This window comes from Gouania willdenowi, chromosome 5 (assembly GCF_900634775.1).
Source record: "Gouania willdenowi chromosome 5, fGouWil2.1, whole genome shotgun sequence".
In the NCBI taxonomy this organism is placed as follows: Eukaryota; Metazoa; Chordata; class Actinopteri; order Blenniiformes; family Gobiesocidae; genus Gouania; species Gouania willdenowi.
The window spans coordinates 33,421,009-33,446,657 of record NC_041048.1 but is presented as its reverse complement, the minus strand read 5'-3'; the positions used below and the strand labels follow the sequence as shown (position 1 = coordinate 33,446,657).

The window sequence follows — 25,649 nt, the reverse complement described above, 5'->3', positions numbered from 1 at the left end:
GTGGTGCAATTTTTGGTATGGGTGGTCTGTGTGGTCTTCTATATCTACCCTGTAACTTTCGCTGCCCTTAACATAATAATTCAGCAGAAATAAATGTTTGTTTATTTATGTGTTATGATGTCATTAGCAACGCCCACTTTGACCAATCGCGAATAACTTTGAGATATCGCCTCAGGAGGGACCCAAGATCATACCCTCCTACGATTACAATAGGGTTCCTAGCACCGCTGGTCCTAGGAACCGCGTATGCTTACATATAAGCATAAGCTATAAAATTTAAATATACTGTATCAATATAGGCAATATTGTAGGTTTTTATAAAGCTAAAATACAAAACTCGATACATCTTGAATCTTGATATACTGCCCAACCTAATGCAAACTAATCATTAGTATGTTTTGGAAAAATTACAGCAATGGTGCAAAGAAATATTTGATTCTTAAAATTGATCATATATCAGCAGACAGGTACAGAAAGATGGGAATGTTCAATTTATATTAATCTGTGCCGTCTTGATCAGCCACTTAAAGCTGTTTCCTTATTTGTCTGAAGAGAAGTTCTTCGCGCCAGACGCATTACTTCACAGAGAAACGGCTCTCAGCAAGCATGTCTTAGCTTTGCTAAATTGGGGGGGGGGGCGCGTAAGGCCGAGGGCTGTTTGGGTGTGTTTATGTTTTGTTCTGCGGACCCCCAATTGCTGTTCATTTCCTGTGCAAAGGCAAAATAAGCACATAAAGGCCAAAGTATGCTCTTCCCTGGCCTTGACCAACATCATAGCACTTTTCCACACAAGTGGCTAACCACAGATAATTATACAATTAAAACAATTTTCCACATCTATCTGTCAGAATGATCTAACTCACCATACAAATGACACTAATGGAGTGTGCCTTCTTTTTTTCTCCTTTTCAAAGCAAAGCCTTTTTTAGCTTTACCACAGAATGTATTAAAGCTTATATACAGCAGAGAGCTAAAGCTACTTTATTTAGAAAATTAAGTTAAGACCCTACAGTTTTTCATTGCAATACATCATACGCAAGAAATCTTTGGGGTGATTACTGGATTGTTGGTTTAAATTAACCCCTTGGTCTAGTATAAACAAAGTCAGCAGTATGATTTCTGAGAAAACACTGTTTTCAATGAGCGATGACATGAACATTATATCATGACAAAATGTATTTCCAGAACAAGAAAATAAATTTCTGATTTAATAAATCAAGTCAAACAAGAATATTTGTATTTGTGGTACCTTCAATCAGTTACACACTACAACCTCAATGAGTACATACTGTCTATTATATACTAAAAGTATGATTAGGATGATGACCGACGATAACCGTTCCCAATGAAGTATACTTCCAAGTTTCCCAAGATGTATTTTGAATCTACGACGACAAAAACCGGAAGCACACTGAGGCTAAATATCTCAGTTGACTTGCCACCTTTGAAAGTTCTGAAAGAATTTTAAGTCAGAAAGTGACCAAGTAGAGAATTAACGTGGCCATGTGATCTAAAAAACATGCGGAAACACATTTCAGGCCAACATTTAGGACATTTTCGGAGACCCGTCATTATGCTACTGACAAAACCTTCAGTTAACTTCAAAATAAGAGCCGTATTTATAGAAGGGTTAACTAATGTTTTGAAAAGGTTTGATTTTGAAGATTGAAGCCGGTCCCTGGATGATTTTGCAATGCATCATGGTGCAGTTGAGTATGACTAGTGTGCCTACCGTGCATGCTGTGCAAAAAATGTCCCAATATAGCGATATAGTATACATCCGGGTATTTCTTGCGTACTCATTCTTTTCAAACTATCTAATGTGAAAGCACAACATACTCATTTTGACGTCAAACTTAATATGAGTAAGTGAGTTAGCATGACATTTCAAACCTAGCCACTGTGAGATAGGCCAAGACTGTCCTTCCTCAGACAGACTGTACTGAGCTGTGGACAATAAGGGAGGATCTCCCAAATCCTGACCTGGATATCCTGTGCCTCCATCCACCCACTGTGGACAGGGAACACAGATAGAAACAACTCCCGCTCTTGACCATGGGAAATGCTCGCATGGTACGGTTCTGTCCTTCTCTGTTTACTCCTTAAAACACAATAGCAACCACAGCTTTAAGTTTATGAGTTGTCCTGATGAGGATATGCATATCCATTAGATAAGAGTCCGTCTGTAAAGGGGGGGGGGGTCTGCTATCAGCCCAAGTGCCTCATCAGCAGAAATGAAAAAGCTGCCTTTTATGGCAACAGATCACAGACTCGTGCCATTGGCCACAGAGTCCACAAATGAGGCGTTAAGTGTAGTGGCAGGGCAGCGGAAACAGAGGAGCATAAAGATGGCCCCCTCTTCTCATCCATGCATGAATCTGCCCTCTTCTTTCCCAGTGTGTTCCACTCCTCTGCTACTTCTCTCATTAAAAGAAAATGCATGAAAATATGCTTAACCATCCAACCGCCACAAAATAACAACTGTCACCTGCAGCAGAATTCATTAAGTCTTTGGTTACAAAGTCATCATGAAATGTAATTTCTATAATTGAATATTAATTCTCAAACAATATTTGGAGAGACCCCAAATGGACGCTTTCTGTAATTCATTGCCAGTTTGAGGCCAGGCTAGTGATGCAAAGTTAAAAAATACAAAGTGACGTGGAGATTGGGAAGCAGAGAGCAGTGAGGAGCCTGCTGAGATGGTTTCATCATTGTGCTTGACCCCCCCTGCTGCTGGGAATGGCAGGAGGTGGGGGGAGATGAGGGGAGCGGGGAGGAGATAGACTCCTCTTCACAGTCAGAGATTTAATTGCACGCAGATTCCATTACCTCTGCACAAATGTCACATTCTCATCTGATTGGGGGGGCACGGCAGCCGCTGGCAGCGCGGCTGGCAAGCAGCCAGACTATGGTGCAGAAAGTGCTCAACCAATCAGAGATCCCAGGGCAGACGGAGGTGAGCAAGGGGACAGATAGACTTTATAATTCAGCAAAGATATTAAAAACAAAGGAGAAACATGAACACAAAGCAGCTGACAGTGCACAGAGAGGATGATGAGATTTTATGTGGGTAATGATTTATTAGTTTAATCGTTAGTCATTTAAAAAAAATAAAACCTAGTAAGTCCAAGCTAGATTTAAATTTAGATTTGTATTTATTTTTATTTCACCTTTATTTGCCAGATAAGTCATGAGCTGGGTTTCCATTACAGATTTTTGCTAAATAAAAGTGATATTTCTAAATGTCTACAAATTGTTTCCACGTTTCCATTGAAGGTTGTTCAACAACTCCCGTGAAATCTCATGTTGCGAGACTTCGCTGCAGGAAGATGGACACTCAGAACCTCTTTATAACACTCCGTCTAATGTGACAGTAATGTCTATGCGCCGTGTTTTCTCTGACAGAAGGAGTCATGTGACCAAGTACCTCACGTCATGTGACCATGTGCGTCACGTTCTGTGACGAGTATTTGCGGAATGAGTGTTTCCATAGCGCTTTTGCGAAACATTTCAATATCGAAACTTGTAAAATTCCTCCTCATGAAAGCGTAAAGTTTTCCAGTTTTTACTGCATCATTAAGATTTTGGGCCTTTCCAAGAGTAATGGAAATGCAGCTATTGAGAACAAGTTCTTATTTGTAATGAAGAACTGGAAGCAGTTCAGGTTAAGGGACTTGCTTAATGTCCTTCAGTAGATTGGAACCAGTAAACAGCCTGTTTTCTTAACCATTAGACCACCACTTGCTTTCAGCTGTTTGTGACCACGTATTTATCTAATTACGTACAGGAACTCTGCTCAAATTTATTTATATAGGTAAAAACATTAGCAAAGCAATAAAATAAACTAAGCAAAGCAAGAACAAAAACTGACGTAATTATTTAGCACAACAGTAAATACTTACAAACCATAGGACACTAAAACAAGAGCAAAATCTCATACCGGGTTAAAAGCCAAGAAATAAAAATGGGTTTTAAGAGACGTTTTAAAAATAAACAGTGATGAGGCATACTGTACATAATCAGGAACTCACCACACCAGTAATATAATGTATTCTTTATATACTGAAAGTGTAAATGTTTTGTTTTTTTTCCCATTCATATAACTGCACACTGTACATTAATCAGCTTTTCATATAGGCACTGTGCCAGGCAGCTTTAGCAATTTTTTTTTTCTGCACCATATGTATTGGACAACTAATTAGTCATATGGATTCATTTGTGAAAATATATGGTAATTTTTCATATAAACTGTATGTTTGTTGATACAAGGGCTGATGAAACTGTGATTCGGGGAGTGAACTAGAGTGGCTCCAGATTAGGTATAGCGTATACTGACTATCTAGTGCTCAGCAGTTCAGCAGCATGCAGCAAGTGCAAGATATCAGTGGTCCTCCAACACTGAGTCCCTTAATAAAGGTATTAACATCTACAATACCAGTTAAGTGAGGATTTAGAATTTTCTTTTACAAATTTACAAGAAAGATTATATTGTTAATTTGTTTGTATTCCAGCTTTATTCTGTACAGGGTTGAAGGCTCGGGGGCCTGTTACTGGATACTGGGCCGGATACTGATGCTATATAAAAGGTTATAGAGACAAACAATCACATCCACCTACACATTGCCTGCTACGATGGCCAAAGATGAACCTCCCAGGAATTGAACCCAGCACCTTCTTGGTGAGAAGCAGAAGTGTCAACTACTACACACTGTGCTGTCCTCATTTTTTTAATAGAAATAATCTCAATATTCATGTGGGTAACACTCTCACCAAACTGGGATATCCTGTTTTCAAAATGAAGTAAAATAAGTCAAAATATAAAGCTCAAAGTTTAAATTTCGAGAATAAAGTAGAAAAGACGAATAAAATACAATATTGTGATAAAAGTCGAAGGTTTGCTATTAAAGTCAGATCTAAAAAAGCGGACTAGGGCCAATTCACTACATACGTCAACAGTCTCCATCAAAACTGAAATAAAGAGTTGGTATTTTCTTACAGAGGCTATAAATGATTAAAGACAAATAAAATCATGATATAATGATCTGTTAACACAAAAATAAATCACATTGTGCAATGACTCAGCACCTTCCTACTTCACCTGCTGCAACATCTATAGACCATCAACTTTCCTGCACCTGTGGCTAACCTTAAGTTTTAAATCTCTGGTAAGATAATTAAACCAACAAAAACACTATTCTGGAAGAAAATAGAGATTTTAATTGTGTGGGGACAGATTCATTAAACCACCAATGTGCCGGTTAAATATGCATGCTTTATGTGTGGCAAGAAATGAGCAATTAGCATGTGTTGGCCACATGATCATGCATTATCAAATTCAAGTTACTTTTTGTGGCCTGTCAGATACATTAACAAAAAAAAAAACTTCTTTACAGTATATAACATTGTGTTCATGTAAATTAAGATACGCAATAATTTGAAGATGCAAGATACTGTTTTATTTCTTGATGTCAATTTATTTCATTTTAAACAGTTTTTAAGTTCCATTTACATAATCAATATAAATCATATCAAATTAAATCAAACATAATTCTATATAATATTAACTGTATAGAATTTAATACACTGTATTGTCTTCATTGAGAAGTGAGATGAGGCAAAATGGCTCCTTGTAGAGTAAAGGTTGCAGACCTTTGACCAGGGGAAGAGGGTTAGGAGACCCCACTATAAGAGCTGAACCCTCTGAATTGAATTCCATGGTGTGAAGCAATGCAAATGCTAAGCTGGTTATGCTACTATAATTCAAGTACAGCATTTCTACAAAATAAAAAAAACAGAATACATGTAACCTGTTGTTATGCTTTGCTGTTGTTTAAAATATTTTTGTTACATCTTATTTTAAAATTATATAAAATAAATTATCTGTTATTTCAGCCACTGCTTGTGGCAGAAAAACTTAATGTCACTAAAACAAACATTTTTTGCAAATATATCTCGAGTCATTGTCAATCTTTACTTCAACTACGGTACGCCATTAACGCCAGTCAACTTAACTGAAAAAAGGGTGCGACCAAATTTTGTGCTGGTGCGACCAACTGAGAAAGTAGGTCACACCAGTGCCACCACTGAAAAAGTTTGTGTAGAGCCCTGATATATTGATTACTGTTGGATTTGGTGATTTGATATAAATACAAATAATAGTGATACATTTGTTTGGTTACTTTAATGAAGGGATATAAACATACACCTTGTTTAAAAGTATGAAATAGACAAAAAGCAAGGAAAAGAAAAAAGATGCATAAAAATTGTGATAATTATTATTATCATAATAATTGGTGATTAATTAAATTGTAGCACCCTGAATTAAAATCGAATCATGAGGTCCCTTAGATGACACACCCCTAAAAGTAAGGCAGTAACAAAGATTACAAAAACAACTTTAGCTTTACTTCTCTAATTTTGGCCCTCAAAGTTATAGCGCATGCTCGCCACACACCCTATGCTGTGAAAAATTCCCGGTGAGAACTCTGATCTCTTTGTTATTAAACCCAATTTAAGAATAGTTTAACACATTCATCAATACGCAGCATTTTGCAGATGGCCCTCGTCAGCTTCCGTAGATTTGACCTGATTAGCAGACCATCAACTTTAACCATGAAATTATATTTCAACTTTTTTGTCAAAACTTTATTCTCGACATTTTGACTTCATTCCTGATTTGCCCGAAATTATTTTCTGCATCAAAATTGGCCCTAATCTGCCTCCGTGGTTTATACAATATAAACATTTTATTTATTAAAGGGGATTTTGCCATGTGCTTGAAAAGACAAAAAAGTTCCATGTCCAGATGAAGTTAAACATGGCAGTATCACATCCTAGTTTGAAGAGTATTATTTACAAGGGTGTTATTTGTGACTTAAGGTAGAGTATAAGGAGGTGCTTATGTCGCCATGATTGCATGTATACATTCTCTAAACAGCATGTCATAGACTGAAACTTTTTCAAATGGCTGGCACACGGTGGACATGTGGCCAGTCATTTATAGGCCTGGAGATCAATTTATTTTAAATAACTGCAATACTGCTCAGTAAATTTGCAATGAGATACTTTACTAAAAACAAGGAGCTCTTCTCGCCACTATTTGTGTCCTCATTATTCCTGCCAGTGTTCAACGGCCTAAAAAGCTTACTAATAAAGCTGATGAAAAGCTCACAATAAATATGGAGGGATGTTCGTTGGGATAATTACAGCCTCTTACAAATGTTCACATCTAATAGTGTTTTGGGGACACTTCCCAGACAAACAGCACACACTTTATGTACGCAATGGGATACCCAAGTAGGAGATTTGCTACATACCCCAATCACTGGTGCAGGGCACACTGGCACTCCATTCCTCTTTTGCTGTCTTGAGGAGAGAGGCTACAGTGTTTTAGAGAGGACACAAACACAAAGACAAAAGAAAGGAAGGGGAAAGATATACCAATTACACACATGGAGTAAAAAGGTGGGGAGATCCCCAACCTTGTTTTACAGAGTTTCCGTGTTCACAAATGATATAAATAGATGGGAGTGGTAAGCCACAGGTGTTTGAGAAAGTATTTTATTATGTAAGTAGACTTCTTGTTGGCATCAAAAAGTCTGCTTGCATAATAAATAATTCTGTCATATCTGAACAGGTCAAAAATGCCTTGATGCAAAGGTGTGGACTTAAGTTACATGACTTGGACTCGGCTTGACTGAAAAACAAATGACTAATGACTTAAGTCGGACTTGAGCCTATTGACAACAGAAGACTTGACTTCCTTTCCTTCCATGACTAAAGCTTTTATAAAATGCAATTATTAGTAAAGAGCTAGAAGTCTGTTTAAAAACCCCTGTTTGAAAGCACTCAAAGGTAAATAAGACTTTGTTTGTTAGTTTCTTGTTACTGGAATGTGTAAACTCAACAGAACTCCCCCGAGTGTCCCCTATTAAGGTTATACACTCAATGTGCTTATATAAACTGGACATTGATTGACAGGTCCACTTTTAAACAAACTCTCAGCCAATCAGGAAGCAGCCAAAAACATCAAGCTGGGCTGAGACATGCGCACATTAGCAGAGAAAATGATTCCAAGAGTGATATCCTTTGAATTGAAAGATTATACCATCAATAATAATTTATTTATTAAAAATTATACCTTGTTCTACTTCCCAGCATGATTATTGATTGTTTGATTAACAGAGGGATTGGATACTGGATTGATTTGTTTATAAAAGCATTTTATTATATCACTATTATTTGACAAATATGTACTCTTTTCAAGTAATTCCTTGTTTAAATCAGTTGAATAAACTTGCTCTGTAAAATGGGACTAGCTGTGGTACAGGAAAACGTCTGTGTCGGTCCAGATCAAAGACCTTCAACTTCAGGCAACATTGCCTTTTTAGCGGTGAGGAATGCTTTGACATTAGTCCTAAGCATCCGGATCGTTGGCGCAGGGTTGTTCTTTGCAGGACAGTGGACCATGGTGAGGGGAGAAAATTTTTTACTTTACTTTAAAAGTGGAAGATGGGCAGTTCGAGCTGCCACCACAGAAGGTTGTCCTAACAGAAACTGAGAATAAAGTACAGATCATAGACATGATGTGTCAGAATTTGGCCTGGTTCCCTGGGGCGTGCCTTTGCCGAGGGTGCCGCTGGCGCGGTGGGCCGGGCCGCTCCCTTCCCCCCCTCCCCGGGGGCTCACTTGGGAAACTGCAGGGGCCGGCATGTGTAGCTTCGGGGGGAGGGAAGGGTGAGTTGTGGGGCCTCGCCCGCGCTGGGGCCTCCCCTGGGTCGTGCTGGGTGAGTGTGTGGGGGCGTGGCCGGCAGCTCCTGTCCTGGCGGATCCGCGTCGGGAGTGGTTGGTCTGCTGGCTGGGGGCGCCAGGCCCCGTGGGTGCCGTGTCTGGGCGGGGGTGTCCCGGGGGTGGGTCTTTGGGTTCACCTCCTGGGGTAGGGGGTGGGCGCGCTGGGGGGTGCTGGCCTCTGCGCCGGGGTTGCTTGGCACTCCGGGATGGTGCTCTTGGCTGGGGGGCGGCTCTAGCTATTCTGGTGGTTAAGGTCGGTATCGGCCGCTTGGTAGGTCTGTCCTGCTATCTGCGGGCTGGCAGGTGGGTGGGTTCTGCACCTTTGGCGGGGGGCTGCTGCTCCGCATCAGTTGTGTGCCGTTGGGTTGCCTCGCTCCCTCGGTGGCGGCCGCCGGTCGCCCCTGCGCCGGGGGGGGGGGCATTGCCCCGTGGCTTGTGCTGTCCAGTGGGGGGCGGGGCCTGGGCTGCTGTTCTTGCATCGCCTGGGGCTGTGCGGTCTTGCTCGGTTGTGGCCTGTTCGTGGGCTGGGGTGGGGGGGCGCCCCAGCCCACGGCCTGGGGGCTCGCCCTTGGGGGTTCCCTGTCCTGCGGTGGTGCCCTTGGGGTCCGGCGGGCCTGGCCGGCTGGCGGGGGGCCTTGGGGTTGGGGGTTGGGGTCGGTGGCGGGATGCGCTGGGTGCTCGGCTGCTTGGGGCTTCCTCGGATGTGTGTGTGGGGGGCGGTGGCTGCCTCTCAGCCTGCGATCTTGGGGGCATCTGGGGGGTTGCTCGGCTGTTGGGGGGTGGCCTGGGGCTCCCTGGCCCCCACTCTTTCTGCTAGCCTGGCTGCATCTGTGGGCCCGGGGCAGTTCCCGGGTTTGCGGTAGCGGTTTTTTGCACATATACTGTTATACGATGCACTGGCACACTTTGGGATGCGGGATAAAACTCATACTGGGCTTAACTTTAGACACGTTAATCCCAAATACCTGCTTTAGATACTACCACTCACTCATTCCCCCTGTCCACAGCCACCACCATTATAGCTAAGCTTCACACTTGTCACTATACTGGCTTGATTACACAACATAATAAGCACAATATATTCTACAACTTCACATCTCACCCTCACTGGAAAACAATCTACTCTTCCCCACCCTTTCTATTTCCTACCTTGAGTCTCTCCTCCCTGCTCCCTTTCCCCTCCCTCTCCACTTAGGTGTAACACTGCTCTCCCTTTTTATATCCTCCCTATAATAAAAGATTTCTTACCCTTCCTCAGGGAGGGCTGGTGATGGTCACAATTAATAACAAAACATGCATTGCTGTCTCATAATGATTGCATTTCTTGAAGTGTTGACCTTTGACAGCATGTGCAGACAAGAAAAAAAAAAAAAAAGAATTTGATCCAGAAGCACAAGACAAGCCAAATGAACACAGTCTGGTCATTAACTCTACGGACTCTGTACCAGTTATAATTCAAGATGGCATTGTGATGGTTAGGGCAGTTGAAAGTAGTGTGAAAAGAATCAACATCGTATGTGAGGACACAGATGTTTTCGTCCTCCTGCTGCACTTCTATGCAAAGTTTAACCTGACCTGTTGTCTTACAATGGAAGGACCAAGTGCTGAGCAAACTACTACAGACATTGGGGCAACTGCAAGTGAACATGGACACTTGCTTTCAACCACCCATGCCCTCTCAGGCTGTGACACTTGCTCAGTGCTTTTATAGTAGGAAAAAGCACCATCATCAAAGTCCTTACGAGTGGTGTAGAACTGCACAAATTGGGCGCATTATCTCAGGACATCGGTGACATCACTGAAAAAGCGACAGCATTCATGGCTGGCTGCTACGGTGTCAAAAGCTTGGTGAAATCAAACATGTCTGAGGTCCGTGGAGAAGTCTGGTCCTGAAGGATAGATAGAAAAAATGTGACAAAGGCTCCAGAGCTTAAGTCACTCCCACCTTCAAAAGAGGCATTCGAAGAGAATGTAAAGCACATTCAGACAGCCATTTGGAAATCAGCTCTCAACGTAGAACCTCCAGAATTAGATCCTGTCGAGCATGGATGGGAACGTAACTCCACCAGAGGAGCTGGAAATGATAAGGTGTGGTTGTGCTATGGATACACACTGTTCGACAGCAAAGTGTGGATGCTATACAGCTCACTTGCCATGTACAATGATTTGTGGATGTCACGGGGAAGCACACTGCTGGAATAGGTACACCCGACGGGTGGATGACTGTGACAATGTTGTTGGAAGTAACTTGTTTGAGGACCGAGTCAAATCAGTAATGGCAGCATACACCAGCATAAGTAAAGGGAATGTTCTGTAACGTCTCAGATATACACAAGTTATTTTTCTCATAATTTTCCAAAAAAATTGGTGTGATCAATACGGCAATTTTTCAATCTGATTCTTTACCACAAAAAACATGTGTATAGACACCAAAATTATTTTGATACCACGCATACTTACTGACATATTGACGAAAACAAGATTTTCAGTAATGATGGCCTTAATTTGCATATTGTGCAGATTGCCCAAGGATGACAGAGTGGCATGATTCAGATTCTTAAAGAGCACACCTCAGAGGTATAGAAATAGCAAAAAAAAAAAAAACTTTGGACGAACCATATTGCAAGGTTCTCCAAAAATCTAGGGTTTGGAAACCGGACTATGTGGACTTTTCTAGTTTGTAGTCAAAATTTGCAGCATGTACACGTTGTCAAACGACCAAGAGTGCTTGAGTTTGAGGTGACCCAAACATGAGGTTTGATTGGTTACGTTGTTTTTGGCAGAGCACTAGTGGTGCATTGGCACACACAGCAAAGAGGTGATTGAGACCTGCATGAGATATTGTAGCTTGAGATACAAAAATAAATTTTGAAGGAACACAGCACGTATTGAGCGCTGACCTCCACTGTGCAAGGTCACAAAAGGTGTCAAGTCATAGACCCCGTTTTCCTCCAGAATTAAGAAGTGTTTATGCTCCAACAGGTAGAACCACAGGGGTAAATTTCCTCCTTGAGAGGTTTATCAGGGCCGAGGAAATCGCCTGCACAGGAGGTAGTATTATTATAACGACCATGTTTAAACCTCACTGCTCAGCACCAATTCATTCATTCTTCAACCTGCCAAAGGGACTAAAGATGGAAATTAGCCGTTGGCTATAATCTTGCATATTTACATGTATATGTTCATTAATATGTCTTGTCCCTGTTTTAAATAAAATAAACTGAAAGTCAATTTATTCAGTCAGTCATTAAGTTATTAATTTGTTCATTATTGTCTACCCTGAAAGTGTTGACAACTGTAAGTCGGTAGGCGCCTAAACAGCGACAAAATTAAAAATACAAAACTGTCACTTGTCTAGATAGTCTCAAATATATATCTATTTTCACAAATTTTAATTAATAGGCTGAAGTGAATCAGACAATTAAATAAAACAGCAATAAACAATAAATAAAATGCATTTAAAAATCTTCTTTAGTCATACGTTTATTAAAGAAATGTGAATTTTACATTATTACATTGTTTTCTTCACTCTATAGCTACACCCTACCTAATACAGTCATCATAATGAGTTAGATGTATATGATAGTTATTGAAAGTAAATTAAGTTTACAATGATATTTTCCTTAACAATTTCCTTACCACACAAAGCTACAATATTTCTGCCAAGCAACACAAATATGACCCTAAGAAAAACTACATTTGCAGATATTTAATACACCCCTCATATAAAGATTTAAGATTGTCGGTTTAATGGATAAAACAGTCAAACTATAGGAAATACTGAATATGTACACAGATTTATTACAACAGGCATACACAAATGCATTATCAAAAAACTCACAAGGAACAACTGATCAGCTGCCTTATTTCGATTTATTTCAAAGAATGATTTATAGAAGCTTTCAGATGCGTTGCTTCATCTAGGTCTGTAACAACTAATAAATGAAGAGAAATCAATTATTGAAAGTGTTTATTTTCAATATTGATTGATTCTATTGGATTAATAAAAATCTCTTACTATGTCACATATCAATCTAAATAACCTGCAGAACTTTGTCCGTAAGGGATACATTTATGACCTATTTAATGTGTTCAGAAGAAAATGGCTGAATTTGCTTTACATGGACTTTAAATTATTCCATGACTTTTCAAGACTGGAAAATCGTTTTTTCAAATTCCAGAACTTTTACAGGCATTTCATGACCGTGGGGACCCTGTCAATCACTATTAATAAATTAAAAACAAAACAGACATATTTATACTCTGTGTTTGTGTCTGTATGTCACAGCAAAAGATTGAGTTAATTTAATGACATTAAAGTTGGGGAAGTATTTGCACAGTGGGCATTTTTTGCTGTGAAACATGGTGAGCAGGTTCACTGGTGATTTGAGAAAATTAGTGCCGCTCTCTAAATAATGACCGTTAACCATTTGGCTAGTTTCAGACTGCCATGATTCTGTTTCTGGACCCAGTGCAACTGAAAATTATATAAACATTAGTGATTTTTGGTGGACAAGCCTAACGGTTCCACATCGGTTTTCAGCAGCTTTCATAGCCCAGTATCCTGCCTCTCTGTAATAAAGGGGAGGTCGCTGGGTACAGTAAACGCATTTAACACATTCACTTGTGTTGAATGATGACAAATGAACCTGATGACGTACTTGATGTTCAGACCAAATGACTTTGGAGACGTATGTTGCCAACCGCTGCAATAGGGAATCATTTAGAAACAGTAACAGGCAACAAAACCACACTGAAAATCTAAAGAAGCCCAAGACAAAATCACTTAATTAAAAGTATAAAGAGCACTTCTTTTGCAATTTGTCACTTTTACAAATACAAAGTGCTACAATTATGTTTGGACAAGTCGTGCATTTCAAAAAACAGCTGTTGTGTTTAAAAGCATTCATCTAAGGCAAGATAAACAAGTAGAAAAATGGTAATGGCGCCCAAATACAATTTGAGGATCATGCAAATAAGGCAGCAGAATGAACGCCTTCTGCTTTTGTTGCTGTCACAGGAGTCATAGCTGCATGTGTAGCTTGTTGGCCCATGATGTAATTGTGCACAACACGACTGTTGTAAAGAGAAAATTTGGATCCCACGTAATTGGCTTTTTTTTGTGGGAAAGCGCGTCAGAAAACAAATCTTCAACTTAGTTCCTCTGTGCAGCAGTGCGGCCTTCAACTAGACACTAGAAACTACTGCAACAGTGATTAAACATCTTGTAAATTGTCAGTGTGGATTTGTCACACACACAAACCTGAAGGACTGTTCAGAACAACTCAAGAATGTTTGACCAGAGAGACATGTAAACCTATGTAAATTTGCGATGGTAAAACAGGGGACGGGCCCCAAATAAGCAAACTGCTTCTCTCGTCTCCTTTTTCGGCATGTACAAAATAAAAAAAATAAAAAAATGTAAAAAAAAAATAAAAAAGTGAATGTAACCATGTCGGAAATAAACTGAATAAATAAATAAAATAAATAAAACCATAAATATACCGCCATTTTATCTCAAATACACTGCTTACCTACAAAGGACTCATCACAGCAGAGAGAGAAGGAACCCACACATTTGAGCTTCAAAATTCTTTACAGTAGCGCTGGGACGATACCCTTTTGTCCCGATTAAATTTTAATCCCGATTACTGGGTGCAGATTGGATTTAAATTGCAATTCTGATGTTACAAGTATTGCAATTCTACAGTGATGATTATCGTGATTTTTTTCTTTATCCAAACACACAAGTTGAATCCTAAACTTCTAGAAATATGTCACAGTTCCAAAAAACATCACATCATTCAGTCATTCACTGATTATCATTATTTATTCAGTGATTTTATTAATATTTAGACTGAAATGAATAAAATAAAACCTCCATCAACCACCAAAGCAGGGCCACCCCACACTCTGATCATCCACGCACCAACACAAATACAATTTTTTTTTTTTTTTTTTTTTAATAGTTTTTTTGGCTCTAGTGGCCTTTATATGACAGTTGCTTGACAGGAAAGGGGGTCAGAGAGAGCAGGGAATGACACGCAGGAAAGGGTCCCAGGCCGGGAATCGAACCTGGACCCGCTGCAGGTGAGGAATTATAGCCTCTGTACATGGGGCGGGCGCTCTACCCACTGAGCTAAACACCACCCCGACAAATACAATTTTAAAAAGATCAATACTGGGAAGCATAATCGATTATTAAAATCGGCACCCAAAAAATCGCGATAAATCGTAAAAATCCTTTTTTTTTTTCTACCTTTACTTTACAGTGACTCCCTCCAGGTGCCATTTACTGTATATGTGGTCTCTTAAGGGCATATATAAATAGCACAAAAATTAGTAAGTTCTCACATTTTTCACATTTTAACTGGAAACTAACAACTATTAACAACAATTGAAGTTATTAAGTTTAGAGTGCAAAATGTTCATAAAAATACATATGAAAGTAATAGTGAATGCAAAGAGCAATATGTATTTACAATGAAGCAGAAGTCTCTGATGTAAATTATCTGTGATGAGAAAGTATTAGGTGGGGAATAGGCATGAGGCAGTGATTCATTACATTTCACCAGCTATTTCGTGCCATCTGAAGGACTGTTTACCTCCTGCATGTGGTCATGAGAGGAACCGTTCAACTGATTGCTATTTTGCTGTAACGGCCGTTATATCCCATGTATTTCATACACTGTAGTTTGGGTAAAAAATGGTAGGAAACGGTTTCATTTTTGGTTTATGAAACCAACTTTTTTTTAACTTTTTAAACTTTTTTTAACTTGCAAAAACAAGTCAATGGTAAATGTTAAGTATATTTGCGGGTGCAAAGTAAAATTGTGTGTGTGATTTCCCTTGATTAATTCTATGGGACATGCGCAGGATAAATTGATAAATAAAGTTTGTACCAATGCGGCGGTTTAGGTAGAATCTCATAAAAGACAAATTTGTGTGTGTGTGTGTGTGTGTGTGTGCAGATCGAGTATAAGCTATATGCCATTTTTGAATGATTGGCAAAATAAACATTATAGTCCATATTCACAGGTGGACAGTGGAGGTGGGGTGCACACACACATGCACGCTTCTATGTCCTGAAACGGACAGAAGTGTCTGCTGTGAAAGCAAAAGTAAACGGGAGTACATGGCTCCGCTGTAGGACTCCCTTTTACCTCATTCAGTGCCAGCCATTTTCAGAATTTCTACCCCTCTCAGTGCCAACCGCTTTAGAGTATTTTGACTGATTTTTAAAGACCCACAGAATATTTTGTACTATGACAATCTGAATTCTGAAAGATTAAAGTCTCTGATTTCATCAGAAGAAATAATTTTGTTTCTAGCTTGTTTTTCTCTTCCGTAATCAGCAGTTGAATAAAGGGATGTTTCACACAAATCACCAGTTTGTGACAAAAAGCTGAGAAAAACAGCTATTTCTGAAAAAACCTATTAGTGACTTTTTTTGCTTTAGGGACACCTTAACATTGGTTTTCTTCTACAAAACAACACTGAGACCGGGCTTTTGATGGCAAAATTATTATTTTGCTATCTAGGTCAGAGTTGAATGGTTTTCTTACTGTATTTCCTCCAAGTCTCTCCCCCGTCAGTCTCCACAATAGCAACTTCCTCCTCATCCCGGACATGTCGAGTGCCCCATTTTTTTTTTATCGTTTTCTCTCACCATCGCCACACTCTCAATAGTCCACTTAGTTTTACACATGCTCTGGTCGAGTGTGAGCTGCTGGGAACTTCAGCATCAACTCTCGTAGCGCCATTTTCTGTCTCGTAAACTCCTTTCCTCTCCTTCTGAGCTCTGCCCATCACGGATGATCTCTCATCCAAAGGCGCACTGCTACCACCTACATGTCAAGACTCGGGAAGAAGTCGGCGCTCAGCCACTTCGCTCCAATCAATTGACATTTGAGATGATAAAACAATGCAATGGGAGACAGAAAAAAAACAATGCAATGAAAGCATCTACAGTTTGTCAGTGGTCCCTGTCGCTTAGCTGTGTGCGCGCACGTCTGGTACTTTGATTGGCTCTGGCACGCGGCGGAGCAGAGCTGTGCAGTGATTGGCTCTGGGCACACACGTGACTCTAGTGGCTCTGCTTCGCTCGCGGTAGACAATTTTAGGAAATTATTCATTAATTGTATCATTACAGTACAAACAAAGGTGACGTCGCACAGCTTTGAACCAAGCTATGTAGCAAGTATGAGCTCTGTCTGTCCCTGAACACCAGAGATATTTGAGCCACAGACAGACAGAGATTCCTTGCTTTAATAGAGATAAAGCTGCTTCCAAGCTAAAATGCATTGAGGAGTGTGGTAGTTTATCAAGATCTGATGTGGTTCATTGACACCTAGTGACCGGGTGTTTATGAGCTTCACCTATGTTAGCGCAATTAAATGGGTTTTTTTTGTAAAAAAGAGATTGTGATTTTTTTTTTTTTTTGATTGATACAATAATTGCACTGTGAAATATTGTAAAATATCGCCAATTTGATTTTTTTCGTACAACCTTATTCAAAGTAGCTGGCACCAGGTGAAATGTAAATGGTGCTGGTCTGATAATCACACCAAAAGCAACAATGGTGGAGGTGAATTATTTTAATGTTGCACATTGTTTGAGAAACTAATTTTTTTTAGATTGTCATAGATGAGGAAATCCCAAAGCAACACACAACAAGCCAAATATTGGCAAATTATTGCACCACATAAAAATGCCACATAGAGAAAAAGTGAGAGGAATTCAAACTCCTCCTGTGATCGTGCAGAAAAGGGCCAGTGACCGCAGAGAGGGGACACTATATCGGATCAATGGCTTGACCCATTACGCTGCAGTGCCTCATCTAATAAGAGCCGATCTTTGCAAACACCCCCAACTGACCCATACTACTGGGGACAATTACAAGAGAGTGGTCTTTCAGGACTGTGCCTACTTGACCCGGTAGCGTAAAGACATGGAGGAGATCCACATGATTTAAACTCCTCCCTAAGACGTGCTGACAAGGTTACAAGGTCAACACAGACATTAACAGGTCAGTGTGTGGCCCACTTGGGAACAATTACTCCCAGTCACAGCTAAGTGGACACTTGATTGAACACGACGGAGGCAGGACACACTTCCCACAGATAACAATCCCCAGAGCCATTTAGGATAAAAAGCCCTTGTGATACAGCCTTTATGGGCAAAATTCATCTTCCTTTTCCCTTTTAAAAGAATGTGAGAGTGTGACAGAGAGCCATTCTCTGGAAGACATGAGTCTCTCAAAGCATTACCATTTTCTAGCAATGCTAAAAGATGCTTATGACACAGAAACAATTACAAGGTGACTGTGGGAAGGAAGCTAAACAATGGGATGGGCTAGGAGAATTAAAGATGTCATTCAAGGGAAAGACGCATATCTTAAAAATGCCAAAACTAACCAGGAAAAAAGGTCACATGACTGTAATCATTTTATTTTCCATTGATATCATCTGCTTTGGATAACTCCACATAAACTGCAGAATTTTTATGCCATTTGAGCTTAACATCTACTTTCTGGTTAATTTGCAAACAAGTCTCTGTCTTGAGCTCATTCATGTCCCAATTCAATAGCAAACATCTTGTTTGTGTCATCACATATGCGTAAGTTTGATTTGTCCTGTAAACATAGTAAAGGCTAAACAGATGTTTTGGGGTAACTACTACAGAAGTTGCAAAATTAACTGTTCTGCATCTGCGGAGATTGATCACTCTTGTTCAAAAGCTTCTTTATATATACAGTATATAAAACAAAAGGACTTATCATTATCAATTACCCAGCACATTTCCAGCACTATTTGCATAAGCCATGTGTTGTTTGTGCTATTGTTTTGTTTTTAAACTACGTGTTTATTTGTTTTGCTGGGCTGGAAAATCCGTTCCACATTGTCTGTGGATCAGCAGTAGTGTCTGGTGCTTCAGCTGTTATTTGTTATTTAATGACTGAAGAAGACACAAAACAGACAGAGCACAGAGACTAAAAGAGCTGCAGAGGAGAGAAGAATAGAGGTGGTGGTCAGGGTTCAAGTCCCTTTATTTACAGCTTAAAGGTACTATATAGTAGCATAGCCCCATTCTTCAGGACATCATCATCATCATCAACAACAAAATTGTTTTCTTAGAAATCACTACCGGTAATTATCCCCATGTGTGGAGAGGAAACGAGAGAAGAGGTGGGAAGACTTGTGAGAAAGTTGTAAGACCCCTAACCATTCACTATTCTGGCATTCTCATTGAATGTCGCATTCACAAACGTGTCTTGTAGTATAGAGTGGGGGTTCTCAACCTTGGGATCCCGAGGCTATGGGAGGGGGTTGCCAGATGCCTTAAAAAAACTAAGAACATTTTTTTGACAATTAGAGCCCACTTTTGGTTATTTTTATCCTTTTTCTGCAACTCCACCAAACTTCTCATAGTTTAACCTATTTTCATCACTTTTTCTTGCAATATTTTGGTCCTTTTAATGCATTTTTGCTACATTACTCACATTTCTGCCACTTCTCCATCCAATTTAAATCCCTTTAAATTTCTGCACAATTTTTGCACTTTCAAGACATTTTCAGCACCTGATATTCCCTGATATTCCCAAATTGATATTGCATATGTTAATCAATTATTGTTAGTTTTACCCCTTTTCAACACATTTGCCAAATTAACCACATTCACAATTTGTAATGCCCATTAGTTACCAGTTTAACTAGTTTAACTAATGGGCATTACAACTAGTAATTATTGAGCATCTAAACATTTTTAAATTATATTATCCACATTTTGCAACTTTTTAACAATTTCTGTGTTTTTTTAAATCCCATTTCAACACCTTTTCCAACATTTCATTTCTGACTAAAACAATGATTTACATCTTTAAGATGACTATATACTATGGTGCAAATAGTAATAAACTTCCTGGATAACAGTTTATATTCTTCAGATAAATAAATGTGGTTATCACAGATTCAAATTACAATGGATGATAATTTTGCTGACTTTATGGATGGGCCCCAAAAAGCTCTCCCCTTTATTCCCCACCCCCCATAGATGGCTATGTCTACACATGACTTTTCATGTCTGTGTTCAACTAAATTCAGATACATTGGGGGTCCCCGGTCTCTGGCACCTCAATTTTGGGGGTTGCGGGCAAAAAAGGTTGAGAACCACTGATAGAGATACAACCTTTCCTAAAGAATCAATACCCATGCAAATCTAACCATTTAGCATACACAGTCCTGTCGCTCTGACATAAAATGGATTCATTCTCCGGGACCACCTTGTTAGTTTCTATTCTGATTTGACATCTAAGTGGCTACAGTCATGTGGTATCCAGCCTGATGATGAGGCGAATGAAAACACTGCAATGTTTTTAACATGCATCCACAATTGCAACTTTTGAAAGCCAGACCCAATATTTGGTTCTTTTCTGCTGCCATTTTCCATTATTGACTAAATGAGTCATAAAGACAGTGGGCACAGAATATATGATTCACCACTTTGTAGCCCTGCACCTATTTGAAACCATAAAGATATCTCATGGTGTGTTATGCACAGCACAGAGACCCTAAACAGACAATAAACACAATGTAATTATATTGCCAGCTCTTTAATTACGTGTGTCATCTGGGGATGAACATGTGAACGCTGATTGTTAGACTGATGTGAAAGGGACTGGGAGAGGCTAAAAGTGGATCAAGCCTGGAACCATATTCCCCACTTAATGTGCATGTTAGAAGGAAGAAAATTTGATTGGCTCGCTTCCAAATGAAAACAGCCTTAATCAGTTGGGACAAACTCCATGAAAATCATTTACAAAAGAAGAAGTGGAAGCAGCAGAAAGGCTAGGAAAATCCACAACGTTTTTAAAGCCCACTTTATACATAAAGCTTGACATTCACCTCTGACAATCATTTCTCAGATATTAGAGAGAAAAACATTTTTTTTATACAAAGTATATCGAAGCACTGTGTCACGCAGCTAAAATGCAAATGACTGCAAACATCTGCTGGAAAATCTTTAAAATGGAAAGTAGGGATGATGTCAACCAAATATTTTCCTTGTCGACTACACTGGTATTTCTTCATCGACGAGTCAATAACACAAAGTCTGCATGAAACTGTTTAAATGAAATGAAAGTCAAAATAATCTTGTGTTAAATACTGTGTGCATTTATTAACAATCTGAAAACATCCCCTGCATACAAAGTTATTATTTGAAATTATAGCTTGATGAATTAATCAGTGTGTTTATCATTGTTCATCTCCTTCCATTAGAGTACACTTACTAAATACTCGTGGGAAACCTGTGGATGAAAGAATGATGGATGAAAGCATGGCTTCATTTATGAATCAGATTCTGAAGAGGAATTAGTAAAAGGAGCGTTCACCAAGGGGTGCATTCTGACTCTGCCCCGGGCATGAGGCACCTTCCTCGGCCTCTGGGGAACAGGAACTACTCTGGTTTCTTTTTCAGGGAGCATTCACACCGACAAATTGTTTGCTCAGATAGTCCGCCTCATTTGGGCGGTGTGAACATGCAAATGAAGTCTAGAGCGGATCACACAGGCAAATTCTAGAGTGATTGTTTTTGTCGGTCTCGGAGCGTTTCCAATCGAGGTCTATAGTGATTAGGAGCATCGTGAACACAACTGCTCTCGGAGCAGATCAAACAAAGGAATTATCGGTGATGACGTAGAGCGCTCGACATTGTGGGTGACCAGGACAGTCTGCAATGGCGCAAAACAAAAAGGCATTAAAAACCACCAAAAGCAGGGTTGAATGTTGTAAAAAAAAAAAAAAAAACAAAGGACGGAGGCAGAAGTTTCTGCACACTCTTAAGGACTCGCTTTGAACCATTGTTGAAAGCCTCTTCAGGTTTCTGTTTTTCTGCCTAAAGAAGTATCTACTCCAGTAACGCCCCCCTTAAGCGGTTAGCTCATGCAACTGCACCAGAGGCTGCTTGGATGGGTTCAGAAGTTGCGCTCTCTAAACACAAACTGAGCCAAACCAAGGTAATAAAAATATCACCTGACCTCCACCCATTCGAACTGAGTCTGGAACTAAACCGGTGTGAAAGCACCCCAAGGCTTTGAGTCACGAGCGCAACTTCCTGTGTTTCCAGTGGGTGCATTCTGTCTCTACCATGAGCATGAGGCACCTTCCTCAGCCTCTGGGGAAGCGGGGCTACCTCCGGTTTTATTTTAATAGGTTTTTTACTGTTCTACAGTGTCAATTTCTGTCTAGAGGGCCTGAGGCCATTACGCAACAGGTTAAAGCACAGCATTGACTCCCTGCCTACTTGCTCACTTGCAAGTCATGTGACCAGTCAAATTGCAGCCTTTGCAGTTAGAAAGTCCTGTTTTATCATATTGTGATAGTATTGCAAATCCAATTAATTGTTCATGCCTTGAGGCGTCGCACTGTATTTATGTGAGCTAAAACACAGAGGCTTCTGAGTGCGGAGCAGGTGCTGAGACTCTAAGGGGCAGAGGGAGGGAAAAATGAGATGATTTTGGTTTAAAAAAAGAGATATAGATCAGCCTAATACATGCTCAGAGGTCTGCATAGAGGAAGAGACAAAGAGGTGGTTGCAAATCTGGATCCAAATTGACAATGTTTTACTTTCATGCTTTGAACTTTCTGAACTCGACACTGAAACACTGAAGTTTTAAAAATCTTATTACATTAACAGGAATTTTGTTACTGATTTGTGCTGAAGTGCATGTACACTTAGTGGGTGGAGCATCATAAACATATATTTCAGGACATGACATCTTACATGTGAATCATTGGCCCAGCATATGTCAGTTAAGTTAAGGAATGAGAGAGTGTCTCTGCCATTGTTTACAAATTGACTGGCACCGTGGGCCTGGCCCTGACGCCAATTGTTCCCTGATGAGAACACGCAGGCTCCACTACAATGATCTCATTTGATGGAAAGAGTTTGCACTGCTAATCTGGCACAAGGGTGTAGCGTAGCAATCAATGAAGCCGGAGAGACTTAAACACTAGCGAAATAAATCTATTAGTGGGACTGCCGCATTAAATCGTGTATTTGCTTAGCATGTGTCGATGTGGTCAATCCATGTACAATGCAGTCCACAAAGTGGTCTCACCTCTGCTTTTTTCTCTCCCTCTGTCTATGTGAGGCTTAACAGAACACTTCACTTTGCCCTGCAAAGTCTGTTGCAGTGCATCACCATTGATGAAAAGGATAAGCGTGACTGAGTGAGAGAGAAAGTGTAAATGAAGGATAGCGGGTTTTCATCTACAATCCATCTCATATTTTAATGTAGCCATTATGCTCTAAAAAGACCGCTCCTCTATTCATTTTATGGAGCATTTGCAAAAAAAAAAAAATGACAGACCATGTGGGCTTGGTGCAGTGGTTACAATTCTTTGAATTAGCCTTTCATTTACTGCATACAATTACACATTAGGTACACAGAGATGCGGTGAAAAGCCCGGCCTGGCTCTTCTCTGTAGTAGGATATGAAAAGATTGATTTTCTCATTTCTCACTTTGAGTTGTTTGCGGAGCAGGGGATTGATTGGTCAACACATTAAAAGCTTGTACATCATGCGCTCCATAGACGCAACATGAAAAGGCTTTCAGAATACCTGATAACCCCCAACAGCTGATTGCTACAGCGAAGCCTTGGTTACAGCATTGCAACAGGTGTGGTAAACGTCCAGCTCCCGGCTGTAAACAGTAAATAGTAAATGTTTAACAGAGGTGAGACAGTGCATGGGGTGCAGCTCTGGGACATGATGTGCATGAAACAGAAGGTGCTTTATCTCTCTCTGAGCTGTAACTCCGTCATTCCCGTTTTTACTTCTCAGCTACAGTTATACAGTCACATGTGTAGAGATGTCTCATACACATAACTGTCAAGTGTTGGATTTCAAAATATGGGAAATTTTCTGGCGCCCACTACGAGCTGTCCCACCACCCCAACCAAGCTCCAGTATCCCTTATATTTCAAGACAGGTGTACAAGAAAATTGTAAAATAACCACTTGTCAACCACTTACTAAATACAATAAGGCCTACCTTTGTTGACATTGAAATGCTGTGAACATTCCTACATTAAAACACAACCTAAATGAAACGTATATGAAGCTAGGGCTGGGCGATATGGACCAAAACTCATATCAAGATTTTTTCTCAAAATGGTGATATACGATATAAATCTCGATAACTTAAATTGAAATTAAGTCTGAGTTAAATGTCCTGATGCAAAACGCCCAACAGGGTCATTTATGAACAAATATTTGCACAAAGTGTGCCACTTATGGGTTTTTCTCCTGTAAGGGACAGCACATGTGAGTTCTATAGTGTGGCTTGTTATGGGGAAGGTCTGGATTAGGATGCACTCAGCAATTCCTCTAATGGTGCTTTTCATGCTGTTCTGAGAAGGAGTGAAAGCAGCCACTCCTAAAACGAGTATTTTGATACAAAATAAGCTATAAAAAATATACCGATTGTAATTTTCGATAACGCCAAAATAGAAAACTTGATATAGCCCATCTTGAATATTAATATATCTCCCAGCCCTAATATGAAGCACTTTTTTTTTTATACTCACAGTTCATATACAAGTCAACACATTGTATATTTACTGTTAATTTCACATTGCTTGTCTTTAAGTTAGACATTAACATTTTATTTTCATTACACATTTTCTTTTAATTTCTCATGCTCACTCATGTGGTTCTCTGGTATTCACTAATGGCTTATTATACACATTTGTTGCAGACTTTGCATCCTTTAACACTTTGTGAAAGGAGTGTATTTGTAGCGCTTGTGCTTTGCTGATTTTTCATGCTGACTTACGTTGTTCCTTCCCCTGTGGGAGACGCTAAAATCGCAGTCACAAATCTTACAGAACGTATCACTGTGCCCCATCCTGCTCCTCTTTAGGAAGGTAAATTTGCTGTCCCATTTTTCAAGGTATTTGCATGAGTTATTTGTTTTTTTCGCCGGAACGTCTTCTTCACATCCATCCATCTTTCTTCTTAGCTGTTTCCAGGTTTGTTCCTGATGTCAGCACTAATCTTGCGAGAACTGCCGCCCAGGCCACTTCAGGTGGCAGTTCTTGTGAGGCTCGTGACAGCGTCCAGTTTGGAGAGGCAGAGGTATGTTTTTATTTATCAAACTTTTAATTATTATTACTTTATAATACAGGATATCTATGGGAGAATACTAATACCGGAGGGTGACGGGAAAGAGGGGTAAAATACGGTAGTTTCCCGGCCAAAACGGGATACTTGACAGATATGCACATACAAAATACCTCAGATTTGATTTCCAAACAAGAACCAAGGAGAGCAGAGATGAGCTGATGTTAATGCAAGGACAGATTCTGGTGTAGCTATCATCAAAGATACATGACTGCTGGGGCTCACAACCAGGTTATTTATTATTAAATGACCTTCAATTTCTCACATAGAAACGCATAATTCACTCAATTAGGTTTTATTTCAACTTTAGCTTCTCTTTTACTTCTGTCTTTCTGGCTCTGATTTCTTCATGTATAGTCTCTGAAATAATGTCTTGCCAAATACAGAAACATTCAACATTTCCACTCCTTACAGAAAGGAGGAGCCAGGCACTCAGGAGAAATGTTTTCCAATGTCAGCATTACTCACTCAGATCAATTGCTAAATCTGTATTTAGACAAAGATATGTATAAACCGGCCAATCACCACGTAATTGAGGTTGTTCGTAAAAAGGCCAGGTCTGATTTTTTTCTCTTTGCTTCACTGTCATGCTCATGTAGCGTTTATTCTTTACCTATGACATATTAGATTTTGCGTGGAATCATATTTACAGCAGCAATGATAAGTAGCAC

At 39.9% G+C, this 25,649-nt stretch overlaps 1 protein-coding gene across 10 annotated transcripts in view; it reads right to left on the bottom strand.

The window, feature by feature from the left end:
* Positions 1-25,649, bottom strand: part of foxp1b (forkhead box P1b) — a 288,207-nt gene that overhangs the window by 245,314 nt on the left and 17,244 nt on the right. For 6 of the 10 annotated variants that reach the window (XM_028448144.1, XM_028448132.1, XM_028448141.1 and 3 more), the window contains exon 3: positions 7,320-7,382. The exons of the other annotated variants lie outside the window; for them this stretch is intronic. The gene's annotated coding sequence lies outside the window, so the exon portion shown is untranslated. The remainder of the gene's footprint in view (positions 1-7,319; positions 7,383-25,649) is intronic. 10 annotated transcript variants of the gene reach the window in all.